General features: G+C 43.8%; 2 non-coding genes across 2 annotated transcripts; both read left to right on the top strand.

The window, feature by feature from the left end:
* The first annotated feature begins 1774 nt into the window (after positions 1-1774).
* On the top strand, positions 1775-1848 carry TRNAN-GUU (transfer RNA asparagine (anticodon GUU)). Its single transcript has one exon. It is a non-coding gene; the product is annotated as a tRNA-Asn (tRNA).
* A 313-nt stretch (positions 1849-2161) lies between these two features.
* On the top strand, positions 2162-2233 carry TRNAW-CCA (transfer RNA tryptophan (anticodon CCA)). The gene has a single exon. It is a non-coding gene; the product is annotated as a tRNA-Trp (tRNA).
* The last annotated feature ends 22551 nt before the right edge of the window (positions 2234-24784 follow it).

Genomic DNA, 24784 nt, shown 5'->3' with positions numbered 1-24784 from the left:
CCAAAAGCAAGAAATCAAGGAAATACTCGAGTGCTCCACCACAGCAGACCACTTCCTGCGCCACGCTACGTGCCTGGAATGGTATTTTGTAGCGTTGCTGCAGGGCTTTTGCCCAAGACCTCTGCCTCCAAAAGCAAGAAATCAAGGAAATACTCGAGTGCTCCACCACAGCAGACCACTTCCTGCGCCACGCTACGTGCCTGGAATGGTATTTTGTAGCGTTGCTGCAGGGCTTTTGCCCAAGAGCTCTGCCTCCAAAAGCAAGAAATCAAGGAAATACTTGAGTGCTCCACCACAGCAGACCACTTCCTGCGCCACGCTACGTGCCTGGAATGGTATTTTGTAGTGTTGCTTCAGGGCTCCTGCCCAAAGAGCTCCACCTCTTCTTGTCCTCTCACCTTCAGACATCTCTAAAAAGTCTATCAGCTACACCTCCTCAGAGGTGCTCTACCTTTTCTCACTTTCTCCCAGCGACTCACTGCCTCCAGAGCCCTGGTTCTCTCTAGACTGGACTACTGCAACAGCCTCTTTCTCAACCTCCCTGCTTCTGCCCTGCACAACGCATCCAGAACAGAACTGCAAGACTTATCCTTGGCTTCAAGCCCAGAGACTGCATCTCTCCGGTGTTGAAATCCTTCCAATGGCTCCCCGTGGCTGCAAGGGTCAAGTTCAAGACCCTCTGCATTGTCCACAAGGCTTTCGGGGGCCTAGGACCCAACTAAATAATGTCCCTCCCGAGCCCTGCGCTCATCTACCTCCAACCTGCTTCGAGGAAGCCGGTTCTCCAAGCTGAGATTTGGAGGGAGATCCTTATCTTCAACAGGGGTCTCCCTCTGGAATAGCCTCCCTGCCACCCTCCGTCTTGTGCTTGATCTCCGAAACTCCTGAAGACTTTCCTCTTCTCCTCTCCCTTTGCTCTCCCTCTACCCTGCTAACCTATCTCTCTGTTCTATCCCTCTCTCCCTTTTTTTCCGTACAGCTTTCTGACTGGCCGTCTGGTGTACCTCAGAGTCTCACAGGTCCCTGGCACCCCCGCCAGTCCTCTCGACCTTGCCTCCGGGCCCTAAACTCGCCTCATCATCCCTGCACATGTTCAATGACCCAAGAGAGCGGCATCTCTCTGCACTTACTCCAGCTTCCACTGACTGGGTGCACTTGGACCCCCCTCCACAAATCCCACCAGGACTTGTCCCCCCCCCCCCTGGAACCAACTGTGCACTTGCTCAATCTGATTGCACCATGCCTGTAGATTGTCTGTCTGTTCCCCCTTGTCTTCACTCTCTGCATGGTGGCGCCTTAATGCACTTGGAAAAACTGCAGAATCGTTGTTAGACCCGTTTGTTATCTCCACTGTTAATTGTATTTATATGCACTTACTCTGCCTGTGCAGACTAGTATTGTTTCAGAACTTCAAGGGCTCTGAACGACTGTTTTTTCCCCTGTTCCATCCCTACTTGAGCACTTTGAAACACTTGCCTTGTGTATAGGCGCTTTACAAATAAGCATATACCATACATTATATACCATACAATACCAAGGAAATCAAGGAAATACGCTAGTCCTCCACCAGTCCTCCACCACAGCACACCACTTTCTGCTCCACTTCCGCCCCGGACTCATTTCTCCCGTGTTCTCTGGATTAGGAGAGGCAGGGGAGCGCTCCGATACCCTGACGTGCTGCGGGAAATAGAGCTATTTTAGAAATATTTTCAGGTTGCCTGGGAAGCATAAGCAAACAGCACACCAATCAGGCCCCAGTTTAGGCACTGCATGAGTCTCTGTGGCGCAATCGGTTAGCGCGTTCGGCTGTTAACCGAAAGGTTGGTGGTTCAAGCCCACCCAGGGACGATGCAATTTGGCTCAAAAATTCAGCATGACCAACTATGAACTTCTGTTTACCTCTCGCAGGTCTCGTCTGCTGACGTCCAAAAAATCCAATAAACTGCAAGCAATTCTTCTCGCTTGCTTTAGTTTTTCAAATCTTGCCATTCAATTCATAAACATCAAGACTTCATGGGAAGGGTTTGGCTGCAGCGTGTACTGATGCACAGAAGGAAGCTATCCTAGCCAGTCTACCTAAAGAAGCAATGAGGCTCTGCAGGTGCATGTACGTCTCCTACCTTTATTCTGTCATCAGACACACCAGGTGGATTGCCACAAGGACCTCGTGGCGCAATGGTAGCGCGTCTGACTCCAGATCAGAAGGTTTCGTGTTCAAATCACGTCGGGGTCATATTTGCTTTTCCCACTCTGAAATACAAAATTGCTCTTCAGTATCTCGTTATTTCAACCTGACTGCATCTTTGTGCTCTGGGCCTAGTTGTTCTGGCGTTTCGAATGTAAACTTTGCAGCAGGGAAGTATCATATTGACAGACACCCATGAAGGACATGGTCAACCTTTAAAGCAGGCCAATCTCTATGTTTTACTGCATGCAGCCGAAGTATTTTTTATTTTTTATTACAGTATTTCGTTTCTTACAACTTTTACTGATTAACAATAGAAATCCATCTTCCTTCACATTTACACAACTGACAATTTTAAAAAAATTATTTTAAAAAATCTGGCTAACGCATAAGTCAATTTTGGTGAGTGACCCGCGCAGAGGGCTTTGCACCACACTTCTGCATCTAATCCAAATTGTTTTGACAAGTGTGTATACAAATACAGAGTAGTCGAGCTTCGGAAAACTGGGCAAAAAAGTGTCAAATGTTTCAAGGACTCCACATGCTTGCTGCACAGTCTACACATCAAGTACAAATCTCGATGCATGTTAGAAGGAAAATTATTCAAGTAACTCGGCATGGAATTGTATGATGCCATCATGATTTCCGTGAGCGTATGAGTTCTTGAATTTGCTCTTGCTGATTCCGTCATTTGCCCATAAAATTCTTTTAACTTATGCTGGGATTTGGCTCAGAATTTCTAGAGTAACTTCGAGGTCAGTTAAAATCGCAAGACATCTTTCTGACCATGAGGTCAAGACCCAATCCGTGTAACCTTCCAGATTTGGCAGCAAGATTTTGAATTGGATTGGGCATGATGTTTGTATTTTCCCACAGAGTAACAGAGATGTCCATGTCACTCTTACATATAATGACAGGAGTCCATGTTCGTGACAAATAATAGCTACTGGCACTACATTAGGTAGTTGTAGTGTAGCTCGCCTAAATGTTCCTTACAGTCGGTCCCACGTCTTCCAGGGCCAACTCAAACAAGTATCCAAGGCATAAGTTAGAGCAGGGACTACTTTTTGATTATAAAATCGCACCGAGATCAGGAGTGACAATGTTCCATATTTGCGATTTATAAGCTTCGCTTGAGCTGATAAAAGCGATACCATATGCTCCAAATGTTCTTTCCATGGGAGTTCATTGGCATTTTCGCTAATCATTGTCCCCAGATATTTAATAGCAGGAACAGCTTGTAAGCGATGGTAACCTAGTATCCACGAAAGAGCCTTTGACTTCTGGGTGGCTCTCTTTTCCATAATTAGGATTTCTGCCTTTTTAGGGTTCATTCACAGGTCATTTTGCTTTACATATACTTGGATGGTGTCAAGTTTATTTTGTAATTCACGTGGGATTCTGTCCATCAACACTAAATTGTCTGCATAAAGTAACCACCCAATCATCGTTTAACTTTGGCGAGCATGATAGAGGGGGATCCAATATGTGGTGTACATCAGCAATGACATATTTGAATAGAAATACTGCTGAAGGACAGCCTTGTTTTAAGCCCATCATGGTTGGTATCGCTTCAGTCAGCAGCCCTTCACTGTGTTGATGTGCCAGTATACAAGTCCTTTACTGCCTGTAAAAGATCCGGTGAACATTCTGCCGCTTCCACTTTTGACAGTAGGCATTCTCTGATGATACTGCCAAATGCACACTCCAAGTCTATACAGGCTATATAGATTTTATGGTCTCCTCGAAGTTCCTTAATCTTCAACATGCGCATTATAATCAGATTGAGGTTGCAACCAACTCCTCACATATAACTCTCCCATGCTCTCAATCAACTTGTTTAGGCGTTGTAGCAGGACCGAGACAAATATCTTTCCCAGTATGTCAAGAAGGGCAATAGGTCTATAATTTGCTATGTTCATGCGGCGGCACGTCTTGAAAATTGGGATTACCACACTCTTTTTCCATGATGATGGTATATGTCCTTGGGATGCAATCCTTTCAAACAAGGAGTGACAGAATTGTGCCTATGCTTCTGGTGCAGCTCTTAAGATGGCATTCGAGAGCCCATCTAGGCTGGGAGCTGTAGATTTGCTTACTCCTTTTTGTTATTGTCAGAATTTCATCCCGATCAAATGTTATGTTCCATGGGTGATAAGTCAACTCAGGCTCAGTCATTTCCGAGATGGTTTTGGTTTCATGTAGAGCCATAAAGGGAAGAATGTAACTGCTTATGACAGCAAAGTGTCTATTGCACAATCTTCCACACTCATAGAGACTATCCCTACTAGAAGAACACCCTGTCCCTATCCTCATATGGGATCTCTCCCTAGGCAGCGGATGGTGGGCCACCTATCTAACAGGGATAGGAAGAAAAATATCCCTATTCAACCTTCATTCAAACATCACGGTAGTACAAAAATAAAAATCAGGTTAAGGTCACCAAAGGTATTGATATAAGGAGACACAGTATCTTATGCTAGTGTCTCTATTGAAGTGACAGGGTAATATCCTCGTCTGGAATTTCAATCTGAATTTTAATCACCAGTTTACGGGGATGGCACTGATCACTAAAGACCTTGTTCTGATAGAGGCTTAAAAGACTGGCTCTATGGAAAGAGCGTGACTTGCTAGAGGCAACCAAAGCTTTCTAGCAATAAAACATCTGTTTGTAAACGTGTCCAGATAATGTACTGGTGAACACCGTCTTCAGCATGAGTTCACTCATGCCGGGTGAGGTCGACCAGTTTCGATGATAGTGGTTGCTTTAATCATCTTCTTCAGGACCATTCGGATTTGATAGAGTAGAATTCTTGTCGAATTATGTGAAGTCATTCGTGGATACCTCTGCTTCCTGCCAGGAAACAGAAGGTAGAGAACAGGGGGTAAGTATCCCCCCCCCGTGGTAATCTTGCAGCCGTCTGGCTGCATGTTACTAGTATGCAAATGCCTTGTATTAGGTCTATTTAATATTAAATTAAATAGACCTAATACACTTACAGGAACCTGCATTTGCTCTGAAATGCAGACCCAACGTGAGAGACAGACTTGTAAAAACCCTACGAGAACAAAAATACTCTGATTCCACACAACATACCTTGTGGACAACAAATCAGCCCACTGGACACGTGCCATGTGGGTGCTGTACCATGTGCTCACAAACTAGACGAAGCTTGCAACTAGACATTGGACTCAAGACCCCTTGGATAAAGCAAACTTTTACTAATTGCAATACAAGTGGAGTCAAATATTTAATTACATGTCCATGCAACTTACGATACATGGGCATGACTATAAGAAAAGTCAAGACCAGAATGATAGAACACAAATCATGCGTGCATACTAGAAAATTGACTGCTCCTCTAGTAACACACTTTGTTCAAGAAGGACATGGGCCCAATGATTTTAGTTGGACAGTGATTGAGAAGATACAACAACCTAGACGTGGGGGTAATTTTCATAATCTCCTACTAAAAAGAGAAAGAAATTGGATTTTCAGACTTGGGACTCACACTAGGGGACTCAATGAACAGATACAGTGGAATGATTTAGCAGTACTCCACACATGAGAAAGGCATTGCCCAACTTCAAATGAGTCTTACCATAATATCTGTATGCACCACATTTCCATTTGGAAGTGGACTCTGCAGTGTGTTTCACTATCTGCAGCTGGTCAATTTCACCTAGAAAACCATTCAACTGAGAGACCTGCGATATATTTAATTCTATACTTACAAGTCATTGTTTTGCAATACAGCATACACCTATCTGGTCACTAACACCCGTTGAATTATTTATTCCAACATTACATTTGGGCAATAGATATTTGTTGTGGCTCCCTATCCAGTTTCTATGCCTCACTTTATAAGGCATACCTCTGTAATAGACACACTGTACAGCAAAACATGCCGGCTTACACTTAGATCTGGTTGCCATATCACTGTAATTTGTGCGTTACCACGAGAACAGGGTCATAATAATATAAACAGGTCCCGTTGTGTAGATGAACAATACCCCAGTGGAGCCCAATCCAACATGGCGCTCAGGAACAATGCGTCCGGCACACACTATTATTTGGGCATGCCTTGTGCGCCGGCACCATAGAGACGACTACGAGCAAGGATACACGCGGATATGAGCGATCCAGCATTTTAAGAAAAACAAGAGGTGAGCTGCTATCTGCCATGTACAAGCAGAAGGAATCCGCGCCCGATATATCTGCTGATCAGAGACTCTAATGATTCGTGGCACTAAGACATGTCTCCTCATTCTCGTAGAACGCGCACCAAGACAGCGCTCTGGTTGTTTCTGCGGAGCCCAGCGAGTTCTAGCCCAGATGAAGCATCACACACTAGCTTGGCACTTCCATGCATTTAATTGACAACATAAGGTAAGCAATGGCTACCTCATTAATTAGCATTAAGAAGCTGCATTAAATTATTAAGTTTTTGCAGACTTGGTAATGGAGTGCATATATATATATATATATTTATATATTTTTATAGATCAAAGAAAAAGAGGGACATATAGCCGGGCAGCCTGGACGCATCTACTGCCAGAATCATGTTAGCAAGGTCTCTTCCCGATCCGGGGGTACGTTGATGGATAAGTGTGGCCGATAAAATAGATATACCTATTGACTTTTACAACAGGTCTATAAGATATAAAAAAAAGCCCCCACCTTCCCACTCCCTTCTCCTTTTCCCTACCCTGCATGCTTTTGGTGTGTATAAAGATACTTCATGGAGTTCCTTTTAATCACGAAAAGGAAAGAAGACCGAGAATGAGACTGCACCCAGTTCGGCGCGCGATTATACGCGATTCATGCAGTTTCAGGGATCTAACCCGTTAATGGAAGCAGATACTCTCTGCAAAAACTAACATAATAGGGGCAGTTCAAAGAATAAGAGCCCTGATTTGAGAAAGGTCTATTAAGGGACCGAAAAACGTGTCATCACAAAGGGCACCTCAACGCATTAAATATTATTTTCTTAAAACTGGGCGCAGTCTCATTCTCGGTCTTCTTTTCTTTTCTTGAATACTTTTTGAGTGTTTTTTTTCTTGGCTTTACCACTAACCGTCTGAGACGTGACCTCACAGAAAAACTTTGGAAAGCAAACATTTGTTTATTTCATATAATTTTAAGTGAAACTAAAATGTCGCCATGTTAGACCTGACCAACCTAGCCAAGAATTCTTAAACTTCCTTTTAATCACAGAAACACTACTATTAAATAGACATAATACAAGCCATTTGCACACTAGTAACTCGCAGTCAGATGGCTGCAAGATTACCACAGGGGGGATACTTACCCCCTGTTCTGTACCTTATGTTTCCTTGCAGGAAGCGGAGGTATCCATCGAATTACTTCACAGAATTCAACAAGAATTATACTCTATCAAATTCGAATGGTCCTGAAGAAGATGATTAAAGCAACCACTATAATCGAAACCGGTCGACCCCACCTGGCATGAGTGAACTCATGCTGAAGACAATGTTCACCAGTATATTATCTGGACACGTTTACAAAGAGATGTTTTATTGCTAGAAAGCTTTGGTTGCCTCTAGCAAGTCACGCTCTTTACATAGAGCCAGTCTTTTAAGCCTCTATCAGGACAAGGTCAAAAGTGATCAGTGCCATCCCCGTAAACTGGTGATTAAAATTCAGATTGAAATTCCACACGAGGATCGGACCCTGTCACTTCGATAGAGACACAAGCATAAGATACTGTGTCTCCTTGTATCAATACCTTTAGTGACCTTAACCTGATTTTTATTTTTGTACTTCTGTGATGTATGAATGAAGGTTGAATAGGGATATTTTTCTTCCTATCCCTGTTAGATAGGCGGTACACCACCCGCTGCCTAGGGAGAGATCCCATATGAGGATGAGGACAGGGTGTTCTTCTAGTAGGGATAGTCTGTATGAGTGTGGAAGATTGTGCAATAGACACTTTGCTGTCATAAGCAGTTACAATTTTCTCCAACACTGTTCCTTTGTGGTAAAACGTTTGACTTTAACAGTTGCAAGATTTATAGTCTGTAGTATATTTGGCCCTAGGTGTGTTCTGAGCCATAAAGTGAGGCACCCAAATCCATTCTGGGACTAGATTTGCTAGTTGTATAAATGCAGGGCCATTTCCTTTCTAGTGGCCACAAGTTCTTTGAGTTTTTATCTCCCAAGGCTGCCATCATGCATTCCGGACACCACTGTGTAGCATCTGGGATTTACGTGCCTTTATCCAATTTCGATACTCTTGTTTTCTCTTTTTTAATTGCCTCTACTCTCATTACTAAGGGAGCAACCCGGAGCTCTCCAATGTCCTTACGCAGACTACACCTCTGCTCACTAATCTGTACATCGGGGCAATGTTTTACTTTATAAAGGCTGCTAGAGCTCTAATGCCACTGACTTTCGTATGCTGATAGTGCTGGTGTATAATCGGATCCTTGTTTGTCGCACTCTATCCAGACATTCACTGTATTTCCTCTTTACCATCTCTTCAAGTGGGCCTGACTGATGTGCTGTTTTGTGCACGCTACGTGGGCTTTGTAAAGCATACCTCTGCCATTTGCATGGCCTCCTAGCGCTGTCAATATTTTCGTGTAATCGCTGAATGCTGCACTGTCCTGAGAACTATAGGTATGACTAAAGGATATATGCTGGGGCCCCGAAAGGGGGTCGGCAGTCTAGTGGCAATGCCCATCTCTTTGCAGTTTGAGTGTGAGAGTTCAGGTACCGGTCCGGTGTTGGAAACCTGTAAGCGCCCTCCCAATCAACTGTCAATCCAGGATTTTGAGGATTTCCCCCCCATACTGGTCTCAGTAGACACATTTCCATTTCACTTTTTCGCTCTCACATTGGCCATTTCTCTCTCTATCTCAGATATATTATAGACAAAAGAAATTGGCAGCAAGGGGGTTGCATTGCACCCAAGTGCATTGCAAGGGGTTCTGGGAGGCATGTACATTTGTCTGAAACACAAAACTGCCGGCAATAAAAAACGTCGGACCATAGTTCTTCTTTCCTAGAATTTGAGGTGGCACTCAAGACTTGTCTCGGGTGTCACCCCACCTTTCATAAGACATGTGCCCAATCAACCACCTGGGCTCTCTGTCCATCATTTGTCAGGCAATTGTCAGGCGATCGGGCTGGGGCCACAATCCCTAATCCCCTCTTCCTGCCCCAGTAATCTGTCCTAGGCACTCCAGAAAGTTGTTTTCTGAAACGAGGCTTACCTGCACATCCTGCTACAATAAGTATCTTTTCAGAAGCACTACCATGCAGTATATAGCATTTCTGTTGCGCATATCATCTAGATCCAAAAATTGCTTACTCTACCCCAGAGGCTAGAATTTACCCGGTGAAAAAGAGGGATCTATAAAGAGCATGGCATGTAGTTAACCTAAGCTACTTCTCCCAAGTTCTCTGGGTGCACTCTGCTGCCCTCTTAACAGAAGAATGCAACTGCAGGTCTTGCTTCTCAGCAAGGTACCTACATAGAGAAACCACTGTTGCTAAATCTGCTGGAATGTGTCTTCTACTGTGCCCAAAGTAGTTGTGTACTTGGGAACGCTGGGAAGCAAGATAGCGTTCTTAAGCACTGCAGTGCTAAGAGAAGCATGCCTTTTTTAGAACAATGAGCAGGTTTTCTGCCAATCAGAAAAAAGAGTAATTCAATCAGGCCAAAAGAAAAAAGCACATTCTGGTCAGTCTATGTCGCAGAAACTGTTAGTGCATTCGGCTGTTAATCGAAAGGTTGGTGGTTCAAACCCACCCAAGGGTGGTTCTGTTTTTGGCACAAAGAGAGAGTGGGCCACTCAGTAAACCTGGGGCATTTCTCCTGTGTTCTCCGAGTTCAGCCTGCTGCCCCCTTTTAACACAAGTATGCAACTGTGGCGCTGTCCTCATAGCAACGTTTTTTGACATGCCTCAGGAAAATGTGTGGGGCTAATCCATACACATTTTCCTATGCTCACGCCACAAATAACGCATAGACATGTGTACTCCGGCATGGACACAGCCTACAGGTACAGTCCACCCATCATATTTAGTTGGAATATGAGAGGAGAGCACAATGACATCTTAAGGAGGGGGTGAGTGAAGCTTACCCCTGCCATGGACAGCCCGATTAACTGACAAGGGCTCATTCGAACAGCCCAGCTCCTTTGTTAGCCCTGCAGTTGGTTGCAGCAATTAACATACCAATAGAGGGTACTTCCAACAGGTCATGAGGGGGCCTGGCTGCAGAGGATAACAAAAGGAAACCAGAAACCCAACGAACCTTTCATATGTAAATGTGTCATCTTGAAGCCAGCTCATGCCTCTCAGTATCAATGACCGTGAACTAACAGGTCAGTCTTTTGTTGCAGAAGACAAGGGGACCCCATTCATAAGATACACAAATGTGGTTTGCAGAAGTCGGAGAGTCTGGTCCCTCAGTATCTTCAAGGGAGATCTGTCACTTTAAAAAAAGGAACCACACACGGAGAACCATTAACCTGAGAGAATCATTGATCACAGTAGACAAGAAGGTGGGTGGGACCTAGTATCAAAGCAGAGTTAGCCCCAAACTGTTTCTTTTCAGAGGATGTTTCAGCCAAATTGGTTCTGGGACACCCCTGGTTTTTGTAGGACCCCCCTTTACCATTTCCTGTTACAAAACACTCTGGTTATGACCTCACACAAACAGAATAACAGAATATTGTTGGTAGGGATGCCAGGATTGGTACACTAAGGTTCAGTGTACACCAATCACTGTGGCCCACTTGTCTTTCAGAGATCTGGAGCCCCTCTTTCAGGCATTTAATCTGAAGACTTCACTTGAAGCACAAAGACCAACTCATCCTTCGACCCTGGCTGCAGGTACAGTCTGCCTTACTGCTTCCACCAGTGAAGAAAGGCCAGGAACATCCAATGAGGGAACTTCTCCCAGGGAACAGATGGTGATATGAACTCAGAAGACCCTCCAGCTGCTTCAAACTGGTACCCAGACAGCACACAGCGTGCCCTCCAGGCTTTGCAGCAGGCTCCCTGGACAGGGAGTGCCAGAAGGTCTCTGAACCCGAAACCAAGGACATGGCAACACAGTCCCTAGCTCTGGGTCATCAGCCTAAAAGGACAGCACAAGCCCATTGAAGAGGTGGGGAAAAGTGCAATGACAAGCATCTGCTGCCATCCATCTTAAAGGACATTCTCAAGCCAGTCGAGCTCCACGATTTGCAACGCTGACCGCCATCAAGCTGCAGTCACTGAAGGAACCAGAGATGTCTCGACCAGCACTTCAGGACCGTCGATCAGCACTGAAATAATGTAGAGGAGCAGGTAGACACGTCATCCCTGGCTCCCGCCCCCTCTCCTCCATCATACTGGAACAGCAGGAGAAGAGCCCTAAGTGGGACAGCAGGTATTATCCCAATACTGCATCGAGTGTATGAAAGACGAAATTCACTCAGGCAACCATACCGAATGTGCCCCCGCACTGAAAGGGTGGACGGATGTTTGCACACACCGTTGGACATCAAGGAGTGATAAGTGAAACCTGAAGAGGGCAGAGTGATGTCATAAAGGAGACATACGACAACATACTGAAATGATATAAAAATACTCAAGAACAAAGATTTTACTGAAGAAACAAGAGTAAGCATATGTGCAAGTAAGAAGAAATCATATATACAAAGAAGGTAAAATAACCTGCTGACTAATAAGTGTATATACGGAGAAACACAAGGTAGATGATATATATATAAGCTTGCTGCAGAGGAAAACATAACATGGCTAGGACGGCAATGATGGAATGATGGATGTCGGACTCGTATTAAAACCAATCAAGCTACCACAGAGACAGACCAGGGGTGCAGAGTCGGGTGACGTTGGAACAACTGCTTTGTATGAGAAACAAATAAGTCTATTTGGCCTGGGATCAAAGATGCTATTTCAAGAAATAATTACAAGGGAGTCAAAAGGATAAGCCATGTACATAAGACCTATTTCCCTTAGATTAAGGAAAGAGAAAGACATCTGCAAGAGCCAAGTATTGGACAATTAAAGATGTGCAGAGCCTTCACAGGGTGGAGTGAGCAAGTCTCCAGAGGCCAAGAGGAGTAATGACATCCAGTATAATTGAAGCAAATTGCAGTAAATAAATGGTCAACATAGACACATTTGAGTTCTCCTCCCACGCGTTTCAGAAGTCGAAAACAAGGGCTATTCTTTAAGTTTCAGATGAAGATAGTGGTGTGCCTACACTCCCTTGAAAGTCCCAGAACAGAGAAGAGGCTGCAAGGTCAACTACAAACGAGAAACCTTGGCTTGGGGCCTGAACAATGAGATGTTGGACTAATTGGGAAAGTGGGGAGTAGTCCAACATTACTCTAAGCACCTGGGATTCATTCTGCTTACGTGCTGCTAATGAGCCGAAAGTCCAAGGTTGGGACAGCATGCCAACTAATCAGAGGTCTATGGAGCAACATGCTATACAATGTTGCACAGGCCAACCCACTGCCATTCTTCTGCTATAATCAGTATTAAACATATTTAGAGGTGGTTCGGGGAATACCTAACAGATAAGGGGCAGCTAATGGTGCCATTAATACCTATGTATACTATAGGTAGATATGTTCCTTTAAGCATTCCCTCCCTTCAATAGGTGTTATAGTTTACCACGTAATATGACGTACATTGAGGTATAAAATCCCTGTATAAACAAGTTTGTGTGCAAGTGTGTGTACTACAGCCCGTTGCTCACCAGATTGCCCTACTTTATTCTATGTTAATAATAAAGTAGTACTTTGCCATATTCTTTCAGTCTGTCCGGTTATTTGGGTCTGAGATATTTATTGGTAATTCCTTCTAGCACAAGAGACACTTCAAGGTGCTAGAGCATATTTTGGTAGCAGAGGATGGTTCTGGTCTAATCGACCTAGGCCCAGATCCAGACTCTGACTTTTGACTGCTTCCGCCATTAGCCAGAAGGACATTGAGCTTCCTGTGGAGATTGGCGTGAAAGAAACACGAGTAGGAAGACTCAGCTGGCTATTCCGCCTTTGATGAAATTCCTGTCCGGTCCTCGCAGGTGCCCCGCGGACTGAAGGTGAACTGGTTGATTAAGGCTGAGGCACTCAAGCTGAGCCAAGGACGTAAGTAAAACATCGAAGGACAGTCGAGATCTACTTTTCATCATGGGGGACACTCCTCTTCAACACTTATGCAGGACATTATCAAGATATACAGCTAAAACAAGGAAGTATCATTCAGAGTGGGTCCGAGGCACAACCAATAAAACACTCATGCCCTGACCTCAAGAGGATGTGTTGTCAAAAACAGTATTGCGACATATGACAACATATTTGCATGCTACATATAAGGGAAAGAAGTTACAGAAAAGGTTTGCTGTTTTAGAGTTGTGGAAGATGTATCAGAGTGAGAAAGAAGATCCAGCCAAGAAGGAGTGGCTGCTTAGTCAGCAAAAGTGGCAAGATAAAACGCCTTTGGCTCCCCTTTCCCCTTCTGAAACCAAGAGCGCAGATACTGAGGAGCAGGAATTGTATCCTTTAAAGGAAGCGAAAGCAGCAGCGCGGTATGTTCATCCGACATACGAACCCTCCGCTAATAACAGTGAGAACAGTGCAGAAGAGAGCCGAATTAGAGAATGCAAATATATATCGACAAGCGATTAAAGTAAACAGCTTGATGAGAGAAAGGACAAGCAGGATAGAGGAAGAGAGAGGGTCAAAACAGCCCCCCAGGGAGCTGCAAGGAATACCAAGAATACAAACATGGGCTGATGAGCAGGAGTCAGAAAACATAGGCAAAAGGATTCAGGATTTATATAGGCAAATCAAGGATAAAGATGGGTATAAAACCCAGGAGAACGTAGAAGGATCTCTATCGAGGGAAACAAAAGGCAGGTCAGATAACACCATAACAGACAAGCACAGAACGCTGTCTTTAAGTAGATTAGATCTTGATGATGTGGAAAAGGATAACAGTCACTGGGGTATAATGATGTCGGATGAAGAAAAGGAAGAAAACCAGCGCACGAAGATAGGGCGCATGCAGATTTTCAAATAAGTCGAATGTAGAAAAAGGGGTAAAATTGTCAGATCTAGAGGACCCTAAAGAAAAAACACCAGAATCGACACTACACATTGAGCGATCACAAGCACGACCGCGCAGTGCAGGGGATGCATGCCCACTTTATGTAAGCAGATTAAGGGCACTACCAGGACAGACACAAACAGCCAAGACTAGCCCCACCTGGAAAACAAGGAGTGTAGGTGGGTATGACTATGGATCAGGGTTTTCACAATTCCCATCATTAGAGAAAGGGGAAGGAAGACAACAATATATTCTGTGGCCATAAATGAATAAGGACAATTTAAAATGTAAATTACTGAGTTTAACTTCGGGTCCCATTCTGGGAAAATTGATTTATGATTTCGAGAGAATGACATCAGGGATGACGTTAGCCTTAGGTGACGTAAAAGGGCTGCAAGCTGCAATTCTAGGACAGAGAGCTGATGACATTTGGAAGCGAGGAGGATATGCGAGTGTGACTGCACAAAACACGACACACGATGGAGCACCATTTAATAATTGCAGAGCAGATGTTTGGCGTGTGCTCAGAGTACAATATCCTGATACATCAGATATGGGTGCGATTATGACTAGGAAAATGGCTGAGGATGAATACCCTGTCGCTTTTATTCAAGTCATTCAAGAGGGATGGCGTCCTGAGACGAGGGAGGCATGGGACAAAACAGTGGCATTATTTTACCACATTTTGTGTCAAAGACTGCCCCCGAGCCAGTGCAACGGCAAATGAAGAAACAGGTAGGGATGGAGGCGAAGCCATGGCTAGAAATATAATTGACTACTGTGCACCATTGCCGATGGTTACAAGCGAAGATGAAGAAGAAAGCCGAGAGTAGGAAGCAGGAAGCGGCAAAGTGAGCTCAGAAAAAGTTGTCAAAACTAGCCATAGATGGAGCAGTATTGATGAGTAGTGACGGTGTGGTGACACAGGAGACGCAACTAGAACAGCAAAACATTGCAGTGTATCCTATGGATCAGAGTGGGTACCATTTGTGGCCAAGAGGAAGAGGGAATGGACCAACAGGAGGAGGGCAAGGCTGATTTCAAAACCCTCAGGGAGAAGGAGGGTTTAATGGCAGACAGACACAACAATGTTAGAATTGCAAAATAATAGGACACATAGCCAGAACATGTAGAGATAGAGAGGGCTTGCAGCAAAATTGGCAAAACTCCGAGAGGGTATGGGCTATGTTTCACAAAATAATACAGAACCACAGGAGTATTATGCCCAAGATCACACGCAGACTCAGACACATGTACTGCAATCGCAGCAGACACGGCAAGCCCCATTCCAAATGCAATCACCACAAGAACAACCCCAGCAAGTGTCCATGCAAACGCAACAGATCCAAACTCAGCAAGCGCAGACACAGGAGGCCATGATAGCACAATGGAATACGAATATTGGCGCCCTGCAAGCAACCGCACCCAGACTAGGGAGTGTGACCGTGGTAGGAGGAACTCCTTTCACAGGTACAGTGATGAATTTATATCCACAATATTACAGCCCACAGAGCGACATGATGTGTTCAATACTATCAGTGACACTGGACCTCCAAGAGAAACTAAGAGTCAACGTGAAGATACGAGGCAAGACATTTTCATTTCTTGTAGACACTGGAGCAACACGTTCCTGTGTCCATGAGGGAGAATACCCAATGTCAGGCATTGCCATGAACGCGCAGGGATTCTCTGGGGCGATGAGCATAATTCCTTTTACAGACAAATTACCAATCTCTGTAGGAGAACACGACATGTCTATGCCATTATTATACTTTTGGCAGACACCAGTCAACATATTAGCATGTGACTTAATGACAAAACGTAACATGACTATATCTTTTGCTGACAAAGGACTAGTGTGCTCCACTACAGGGGTACATTACTTGAATGTGAAAGGGTTTATATTAGCCTTCACGGGCCAGAAGGCACTACGAGTTGTCCCCTTGGATCCAGAAGTATTTTTGTATGGAGTGACTGTTTTATTATTGTGGTTACCCAAGTTGGTATGTAAACTATTGAAAATACCTCATGAGTTCTTGTTTAGAGAAATACCTATGGGTGAAGAAGAAGGGCAGGTTATCCCCTTAGAGTTAGAAGCAGCAGTGGTCAGAGAGGAAAGGGTGGTTGTCCATGGGACAGACCATGAGGGAAGAGGATGGAGAGAAGTGATAAGACCTCGGTGAAGGATATAGGTTGACAGACAAGGAGCTTTTCAGGGATGATTATTTAGATGAATTATTATTCAAGATTTAGATAAAGTGCCAAATATTTTATGGACTACTTTATGGGTCTAAGGAGAGCCATTTTGCCACAAGCAAAACAATATCCCTTGTCTAGAGAAGTGGATGAAGGTATAGTCGAGACCATTTCTGCTTTAGTGAAGCAAGGAATATTGATGCCATCTAAGTCTCCATGTAGCACAGCTGTTTACCCAGTGAAGAAATCAACTAGGAGGCTGTTGAGAATCATTCTAGATCTTTGCCCCCTATAGATTATCATCGAATATGAGTTTCCTTTAGTTCCAAATCCTACTACAATATTATGCAATATCCCATCCAAGGCAAAATATTTCACAGTCATAGATTTAAAAAATGCATTCTTTTCAATTCCCCTCCACGAGGACTCCCAAGATTTTACTACCCTCTCATATATAAACATTTGTCTGAAACCTACTAGTTTACCCTAGGGGTACTGTGAGTCCCTCTCAATCTTTAATAGGGTGCCCCAGAGGAATCTCAGTAATGTTCAGCTCTAAAGTGCAACAGTTCAGCTCTAAAGTGCAATAATTCAGTACGTGGATTACATTTTGGTGTGCAGTGAGGCAGAAGAAAGATGCAGAGAAGACTCAAAGAAAGGGTATAAGGTGGACAGAGAAAGGCTGCAATACTGTCAGGAAGAGGTCTTATATTTAGGACAATTGATCTCACATGAAGAGATCTCTCAAGAAGGGAGAAAGGGGAGAAAAGTGACACACGAAAGAGCAGAAGCAATTAGGAAGACTTCAGAACCTAAAACAGTGAGGGAAATGCAACAGTCTTTAGGCCAGTAACTATTGTAGGGCCTGGGTTTTCGATTACAGTACAAATATTTGACCACTTTTAAAAGGACTTAAAGATGCACAGGAGGACAAGAGTGAGATAGCATGATGAGATGACTGAAGGATTTAAAGAATTAAAAAAGGCAATCAGTACAGCCCCTGTGTTAAGAATTCCAGATTATCATGAAGAATTATACCTATTTTCTCATCTAAATGGACAGCAGTCCTCACACAGAAAATGACATTAGGACATGGACACAAACCATTGGCTTACTAAAGTGGGATTTTAGATCCAGTTATGAAAGGGCATTGCCCTTGTGAGCAAGCTTTAGCTGCTGCTGCATTCAAGAGTGAAAAAACATCAAGTATAACAATGGGGTGTTCAGTAACATTATTTGTTGAGCATGCATTACTTGCTATTTTAGAGAAACCCCAAAGTACATTGACCACACAAAGAGCATAAGGGTATGAAGTAATTATCTTGAACCCTGCGATCAACATTTTTAGATACAGAATACTGAACCCAGCAACATTCATAGCAGAGCCAGTAGGGGAGGATGATTGTGAACATGATTGCACAACGTATACTGAGTTCCATGATCATATTCCCTTTGTTAGAGAAAATGCTCTTGGACTGGGGTGGGGAGTTCTCTTTATTGACGGGCATTCAAAAATTGATTGGCGAAAGGCATATTGGATCAGCAGTAGTGAAGCTGACCTGTGAGGGTGAATTTGAAGTAGTGACAAGCGTCAGATTGCCTTTGCATTGCTCAGCACAGGCTGCACTCCAAAGATACGAGGATGAGGAAGTGACGGTGTACTCTGACTCCACCTATGTGACGTCAATTGTACATGCAGGTTTGTCACGTTGAAAAAGGAGGTGCTTCCTCTGTGGCCCTATTGGATAAGCTTATTGAGGCAGGCATTAAGACTCCCATTGGCTATCGCAGTTGTGAAATGCACAGCACATAGTCTAAGAACAGACATGATTTCTTACGGAAATGAAGCTGCAGATTTAGAAGCCAAAAAGGCAGCTATTTCCCAAACATTTCTAATTTTCAAATAAAGAGTGCTAAACAGATGGTACGGCAGCGCATGTTGGTAAAGGAAGGCTTTAACATGCTATCCACTGTTCCGTTAATTGAGATACAAGGTCTAGCCTAACAAGAGGAGCAAGATTTATGGAGAAAACAAGGGTGTTCTTTATCACCAACTGAGGCAATTTTGAGGCAGGATAGTACTGCAAAGCCAGTTATGCCTCTAGAATTGAGGGTGGCACTAGAGCAGCTTCACTACCCTGCGCATACGACTCGAGAGTATTGCTTCTACAATTGTGGAAGATTGGTTTTCACCAAATTTATTAGACCACGTGGCACAGTTTATTGTAAATTGCATCGTGTGCCAGAAATGTACTACAGGGCAGACTTTGTGAACAGTAAGAGGAGCAATCATTTGACCCAATGGCCCATTTCAGCACTGTTAAGCAGAAACCTGTGCAGTTCCCTCTGGGACCACTGCAAAAGATTTAGGACTACAGGTGTTTGGCAGTAAGCCCACTTGGTAGCAGTCTGTACCACACAGATTCACTTGGTAGCTGTGGCTGAGCAGTCAGACTTCCCTCAAGAAGAGTTAGGCAGTATACAGAGTATTCACAATAGGTCAAAAGAACACAATAGAACAAGTAAACACTGACCAGGGCTTGGTGTAAAAGAGATATAATTATGTATTTAAAACCACATCTAGAAAAACACACGGGCACTAATAGTTGGCAATCCACAAACACGGTCACTAAAAGATATACACTCCCTTAAAAGAATTTTAGACAAGTCTTAAGTAAAGCCCCACTTATTTTCAGACAGCGGTGAGCGCTTAACGTAGTTGGCACTCTAATAATTCGTTTTTAAAAGGGAGGGAAAAACAGAGAATAAATTGAAACAGGTCCCAACACTTTTACAAGAACACAACAAGAGAGGAAGGCAAGGTAAAACCGTGAAGTTAGAGTTCAATAGGCTGGATCCACTTTAAGAGGATCAAAACGAAATGTGTCCAAGGTCACACGGTTGCAGTGCACAGAATTCTTGTAACGGTTCAAAAAGGAGTTGGACCAAAGAAAGGGACCATTTAGAGGGTGAAGGCAGCCAGCCCAGTCCAGAAGGTTAAGGGGTTATTATTACCTTGTTGCAATCTTAAGAAAGGGAGGCCTGGCGGACACGGTACCTTAAAGTGGTGAGAATACTCCAGCAGGGGCAGTTGTTCCTGGCAGCGGATGCAAGTCGGTGCTTCGTCCGGGGGAAGAGAAGATCTCGTCGGGGAGGAAGACAGGAGTCCGTTGCACTGCCAGGGAAGAAACCAGCCGCAGAGTTTCTCAGGTAAAAGGAGCTGTCCTGTAATTTGCGGTCCAGTGGTAAGTGGCTATCCGGCTGCCGGGGTGCTTGGCACGGGCAATTCGACCACAAACCGGTCTGGGGTGCGAAGAGAAGAAGGTAAACTGGTTGTGCCCACCAGTCAGGGGAAGAAGCCTCTCCAGCCGGGAGATCTTCTCTGTCGTCGGAAAGTGGTGAGTCAGTTCCGCAGGGCTCCACCGGTGGTGTCGTCGTGGTAGGTCGGCTCAGCTTCTCCCTCGTCGGATTCTCAGGTCCTGTGGCGACTTCTGAAGTTCCAGTCCCCAAAGCCCTGCTTTTATGCAGCATACTCCCATTCACTCAGCCTAGCTGTCAATCAAACATGCTAAGTGGTGAGCCGGCCGGCTCACCACTTGGGCCAATCACACAAGAGTGCAACCTGAGTTACCAAGGTAACTCAGTCCGGGGTGCCTAAACCCCCTCCCACACCCCCTGTGGTACCCAGACAGAGTGGCACCACTTTTGGAGGCTTCTGTGGAGAAGCCCGCCAAAAAGTGGAACAAAGGGCTCGACTTGGGGTGGAGTCACAGAAGAGAACACAAACGCCATTTTAGAATCGAGTCCTGGCAAAAAAACAAAATACCAACCGGCGAATTAATATTAATTCAAATAAACCGGCGGTATGTTCGAGGCTATGAGAATTAAATAATTAAAGTTGGTAGCCTCGAACAATGGGAGAATCCCATAGGGATATATTCGCGGTCGAATATAAAAAGTAATTTCCACTGCCACCAGCCAAAACTCGATCAGGGGGGACGGAGACATGCCCCCTCGACTAACAGACCCCGGGGCAATCGAATTGACCCGACCAGTACGCCCGCAATATGATGGTTTGTACTGGTTTCTGTTAATAATTTGGGACTAGTAAAGCCAATGGTGACTTTACATGCCCTGGGAGACAGTAGTCAGTCCCAGGGTATGGAGTCTATGGTGGGGTGTCACTATGACACCCCTGTGTTACTGCACGGAGGGAGCTGTGTAACACACATAGTGAAAAAACATGAGACCCTATGGAGTAAAGGACCCCATAGCCCATAAAACACATTAACAGTCAAAGACACAGCATAAATCATGTCCATGAGTGGGAGAAAAAGAATCTCACTCTTGGCAGGAGGAAAAAACAAACTCCAGAAATCCAGCAAAGCTGCTGGGGGACTCACTAGGTTAGGAAATGCAGCCTAAAGAGAGAATTCTCCCGAACAAGCACTTACATATATATTATGTAGATATGCTGCAGACATGCAAAGACTATAGGTATATGCTGGTCATGGTATGTCCTTTTTCTAGATGGATTGAAGCAGCTCTATGCATGCACCCTGATGCCACATGCTCTGCCAAATTCCTCCTGCGTGCAGTGTTTCCAAGAGTAGGTGTGTGCGAGGTCCTGCGTCTGACAATGGACTGCATTTTGTAAATTAATTATTTGAACAGGTCACTCTTTTATTAGGGATAAAGCACACATTCTCTTCTGCCTATCACCCACAGGCGAATGGAATTAATGGACATTTAAATGGATTACTCAAAGAGAGGATAGTCAAGATTAAGATCACTTTAAAGAAGGGATGGTTACATTGTCTACCCCTTGCCCTGTATGCCCTATGAAATCAGCCTCGCTCAGATCACCACTTAACTCCTCATGAGTTGGTGACTGGACGCTGCATGAGAATACCTCTTGCTCCTCCAACTAGGTCAAAAACTGATGCCCATAGTGTAGCAAAGACATTAGGTGATGAGGATTATTTGGCAACTATGACCGCTAGTGTTTCATTTATGTCTCAACAGGTCAAGAACCGGAGGAAGCGGTCAAAGAGGAGCACAAAAGACAGTCAACACATTGATTCAGATGACTTACAAAGCAAACCAGCTTATATCCAGGGGACCAGGTGCTGGTATGCAAATTTGTCTGCACTTGGAATAAACACTGCTTGGAAAGACACTACAGGGTGGAAGGATTTACCTCCAGAGCTGTTAAACTAAAAGGAAGAAGAGCCTGGCTGCACTTGCACGACAACACACCATATAAAGGAAAAACCTCAACCCTTCCTGCATCTGCCAACAGTGAAGCAAGAAAAGACCCATTCGATGACAAAGAGCAACAATAAGGAAGATATGGAGCACAAAGACACTTTGAGCTAGGGATCAACATCTTTTACATTTAATAAGTAATGAATGGACTTGCAGTTCCCCTGGAACTTTTTTTAGATAGATACAAAGAACAATGTGTTAAATGTGCCGGAGCCAAAGGAAATGGAGCACACTGCATCTCCTATGTTACCCATCATAATATTACACACATTCTTGTATGCTGTTTTTACTTACATATTACAGTCTTAACCATCTCTGATAAGACATGTAGACATTATATAATTTCTTGGCAATCACATTATTTTCAGAATTATTGTGGAAATCATTTTGCAGTTCTTGATATAAAAGTGTTATGATCTGTCTTTTCTTCCTTATTAGCATGGCATTTAGACACATAGGGCCTCATTACGAGTTTGGAGGTAATCATGGTGCTAATAGCGCCATGAATACCTCCAAACTCGTATCGACTACGCCCTGGTGAATGGAGCTATTACCGGTAATTCCCCATTCACCAGGGCCCTCCCCCATTCCCATTTGAGCACCCATAGAGCTCAATAGGAATGGGGAAGGCGCTAATAACAGTACCGTAAATTATGGTACCGTTATTAGCAGTAAAGTCCCTTTGCGGGTCCCGTCCTTAACGCCTGCTAAAAGCAGGCCTTTGAATTTAGGGTGATAGATCAACAGATAGTAATAGCACAAGGTGGTGGTACCCGAGCCGTCGTTTTCGCATGTCTTAAAGTGAGAAAAACTCAGGTAAGTTGCACTGGAAATTTATTTAAGAACGATCGATGTATGCTCTGAAATACATGCCCGATCCATTGGGCCAATAACATTTCTGACTGAACTGCCCCTTTAAGATTAATCCAACTAAAACTAAGTTGGAGTGCACACATTGGAAAAGGCCTTCGACCTTTTGCTCACGGATTGGCAAAGATCCGGTTGAGAGGGTTGACGTACTTGTGTATTTGGGCTTTCCGATTACTTCAAAGCCCTGTAAACTTCATCTTCACAACTGGTTGAAATAATCTCATGCACAGTTGATGCCAGATTTGGCAAATTTTCACTGCTACCCAGTATTCAACATCACGAGGGTAAAGTGGTTCCTAAGATTCTTTATGGGATGGACACGTCTCCCAAATCGATCCTGGGTTTCCTACCTAGTCTCGAGACGTTGATCTGGAGTCCTGTCCTGCGTGTCCGGCCTCTGTTCCACTACAGGCCATATGATTTGAGCTGGGTCTGGTCTCCCTGCAGGTGAGAGCTCACTGGAAATGCCTCTCGCTATTCAGGAAGATCATGTGCCCCGCTGAAGGATTTCTTTTTATAGATCTTAAAATCATCCTTCTTGAGAGAGGCTGTAGGTTACTACAGGAATATGACAAGTTTTGTAGTGGTTTACTTGACAGAATGGGTGGTACTTTGAGTGATCTTGTTGAGAACCCTGGTAAGGTTAAGCGTTTACTATTTAGATTGGACTGGATTTTCGACTAGTGAGAATTTTCACAACTACTCAGTAGCCACAAAAAAATGGGGCACGCTAGCTCCATGTCTTTCAATTTATCCAGATGAGAGTATCCGTAGACTGTTCCTCCGTTTTCGGTCTAATCTTGTACGGACCAAGGAGATCATGGTCAGATACTCTCTTCTGGCCTTGGAATCAGCCACCTGCAGATTTTGTGAGAATTTAGAATAAATCAAAACCTTAAAACACCTACTACTGTTTTGCCCCGCTATCCAGGTCATGAGTGGGAATTAACTAAAAATAAAATCTGTTTTATTCCTATTACCCGATCAAGAAGGTGAATGGAACTGCATCTTAGCGGGTAGAACTACCTCGACCATAGAGGCGGTATTTGTTTTTTCTTTATTCTATGAAGCTCGAATCCATTGATGGTTAGTTGAGTATCTTCTTTTGAATATTGATCTTTCTTGATTGTATTTTTTTATTACATGGATGTTTATGTGTATTTTAAAGATTAGGTCATTTTACTACTTTATTTGCGGTTTTCCTTTTGTAATTGTCTTGTATGTTTTAAATTGTTAAAAGGTTGAATTTTGTTTATTTAACCATATAACAATAAAACACTTTTTTTTAAATTACCCAACACACTTGCAGCAGAGCTCCAGGAGGAATGGTTCATACCAAACCATACCAGAAGAAGGGGTGGCACCTGTAAACGAAGAATGTGGAAATGTGTAGCAGAAATATTTAAAGAGTTTATTCCCTTCCCACCTATGGGTTGATGTTCCTCTTGCAATGCTTACTTGGTTTTGTTCTGTATGTCCACAGAACCAATATGTTGATCACTCTCTAATGTCAAACCTGTAAGCTGGCTTTAATTCAATTTAATGTATGGATATCAGTAGCTGACCGAGTACATCAGCCCTAACTGTTATTAACATACTTATGTATACACCTACCTCTACAAATGAGATGTTCTACACCACTGAATAATAGTCACCCAATATTCATTGGCACAGGATTAGACACATATCTTGAACTACATGTTTTACCACTCTTGCCGTTAGTGGCCACATTTTTTCATTCAGGGGTATATATACTACCAGGATTCATTTTGGGCAGCCAGGCGTATGGTTAGTTGACTAGTTTAACTTTCATTTTTTAGTCCTGGCGCATTAATCAGCTTTGTTTTTACAACTATAGCCAGTACATACTGTTTACATCTGTGACGTAATTTGCAGCCATTCTGGAAACACATGATCGTGTATTTCACAAGGAACGCTGTGCAGCATTTTCTCCGGCCCTTTGTAAGAAGTTTGCATCATTGAGAATACTTTGCTAAACTGGAACTGCACTACAAATTGGCGAATCTGGACTATTGGGTTATTGATAGCGTTATATGTTATATTTGATTGTAAATAAGGGGTTGTATGCCCTACTTTCTACTGTAACTGTAGTATTTCCCATATAACTGTATGGGAAATACTGAGGCACAATTTGAATGTGCGAG

This window comes from Ambystoma mexicanum, chromosome 11 (genome assembly GCF_040938575.1).
Source record: "Ambystoma mexicanum isolate Mex_15411 chromosome 11, UKY_AmexF1_1, whole genome shotgun sequence".
NCBI lineage: Eukaryota > Metazoa > Chordata > Amphibia > Caudata > Ambystomatidae > Ambystoma > Ambystoma mexicanum.
This window is presented reverse-complemented; position numbering and strand designations above follow the sequence as displayed.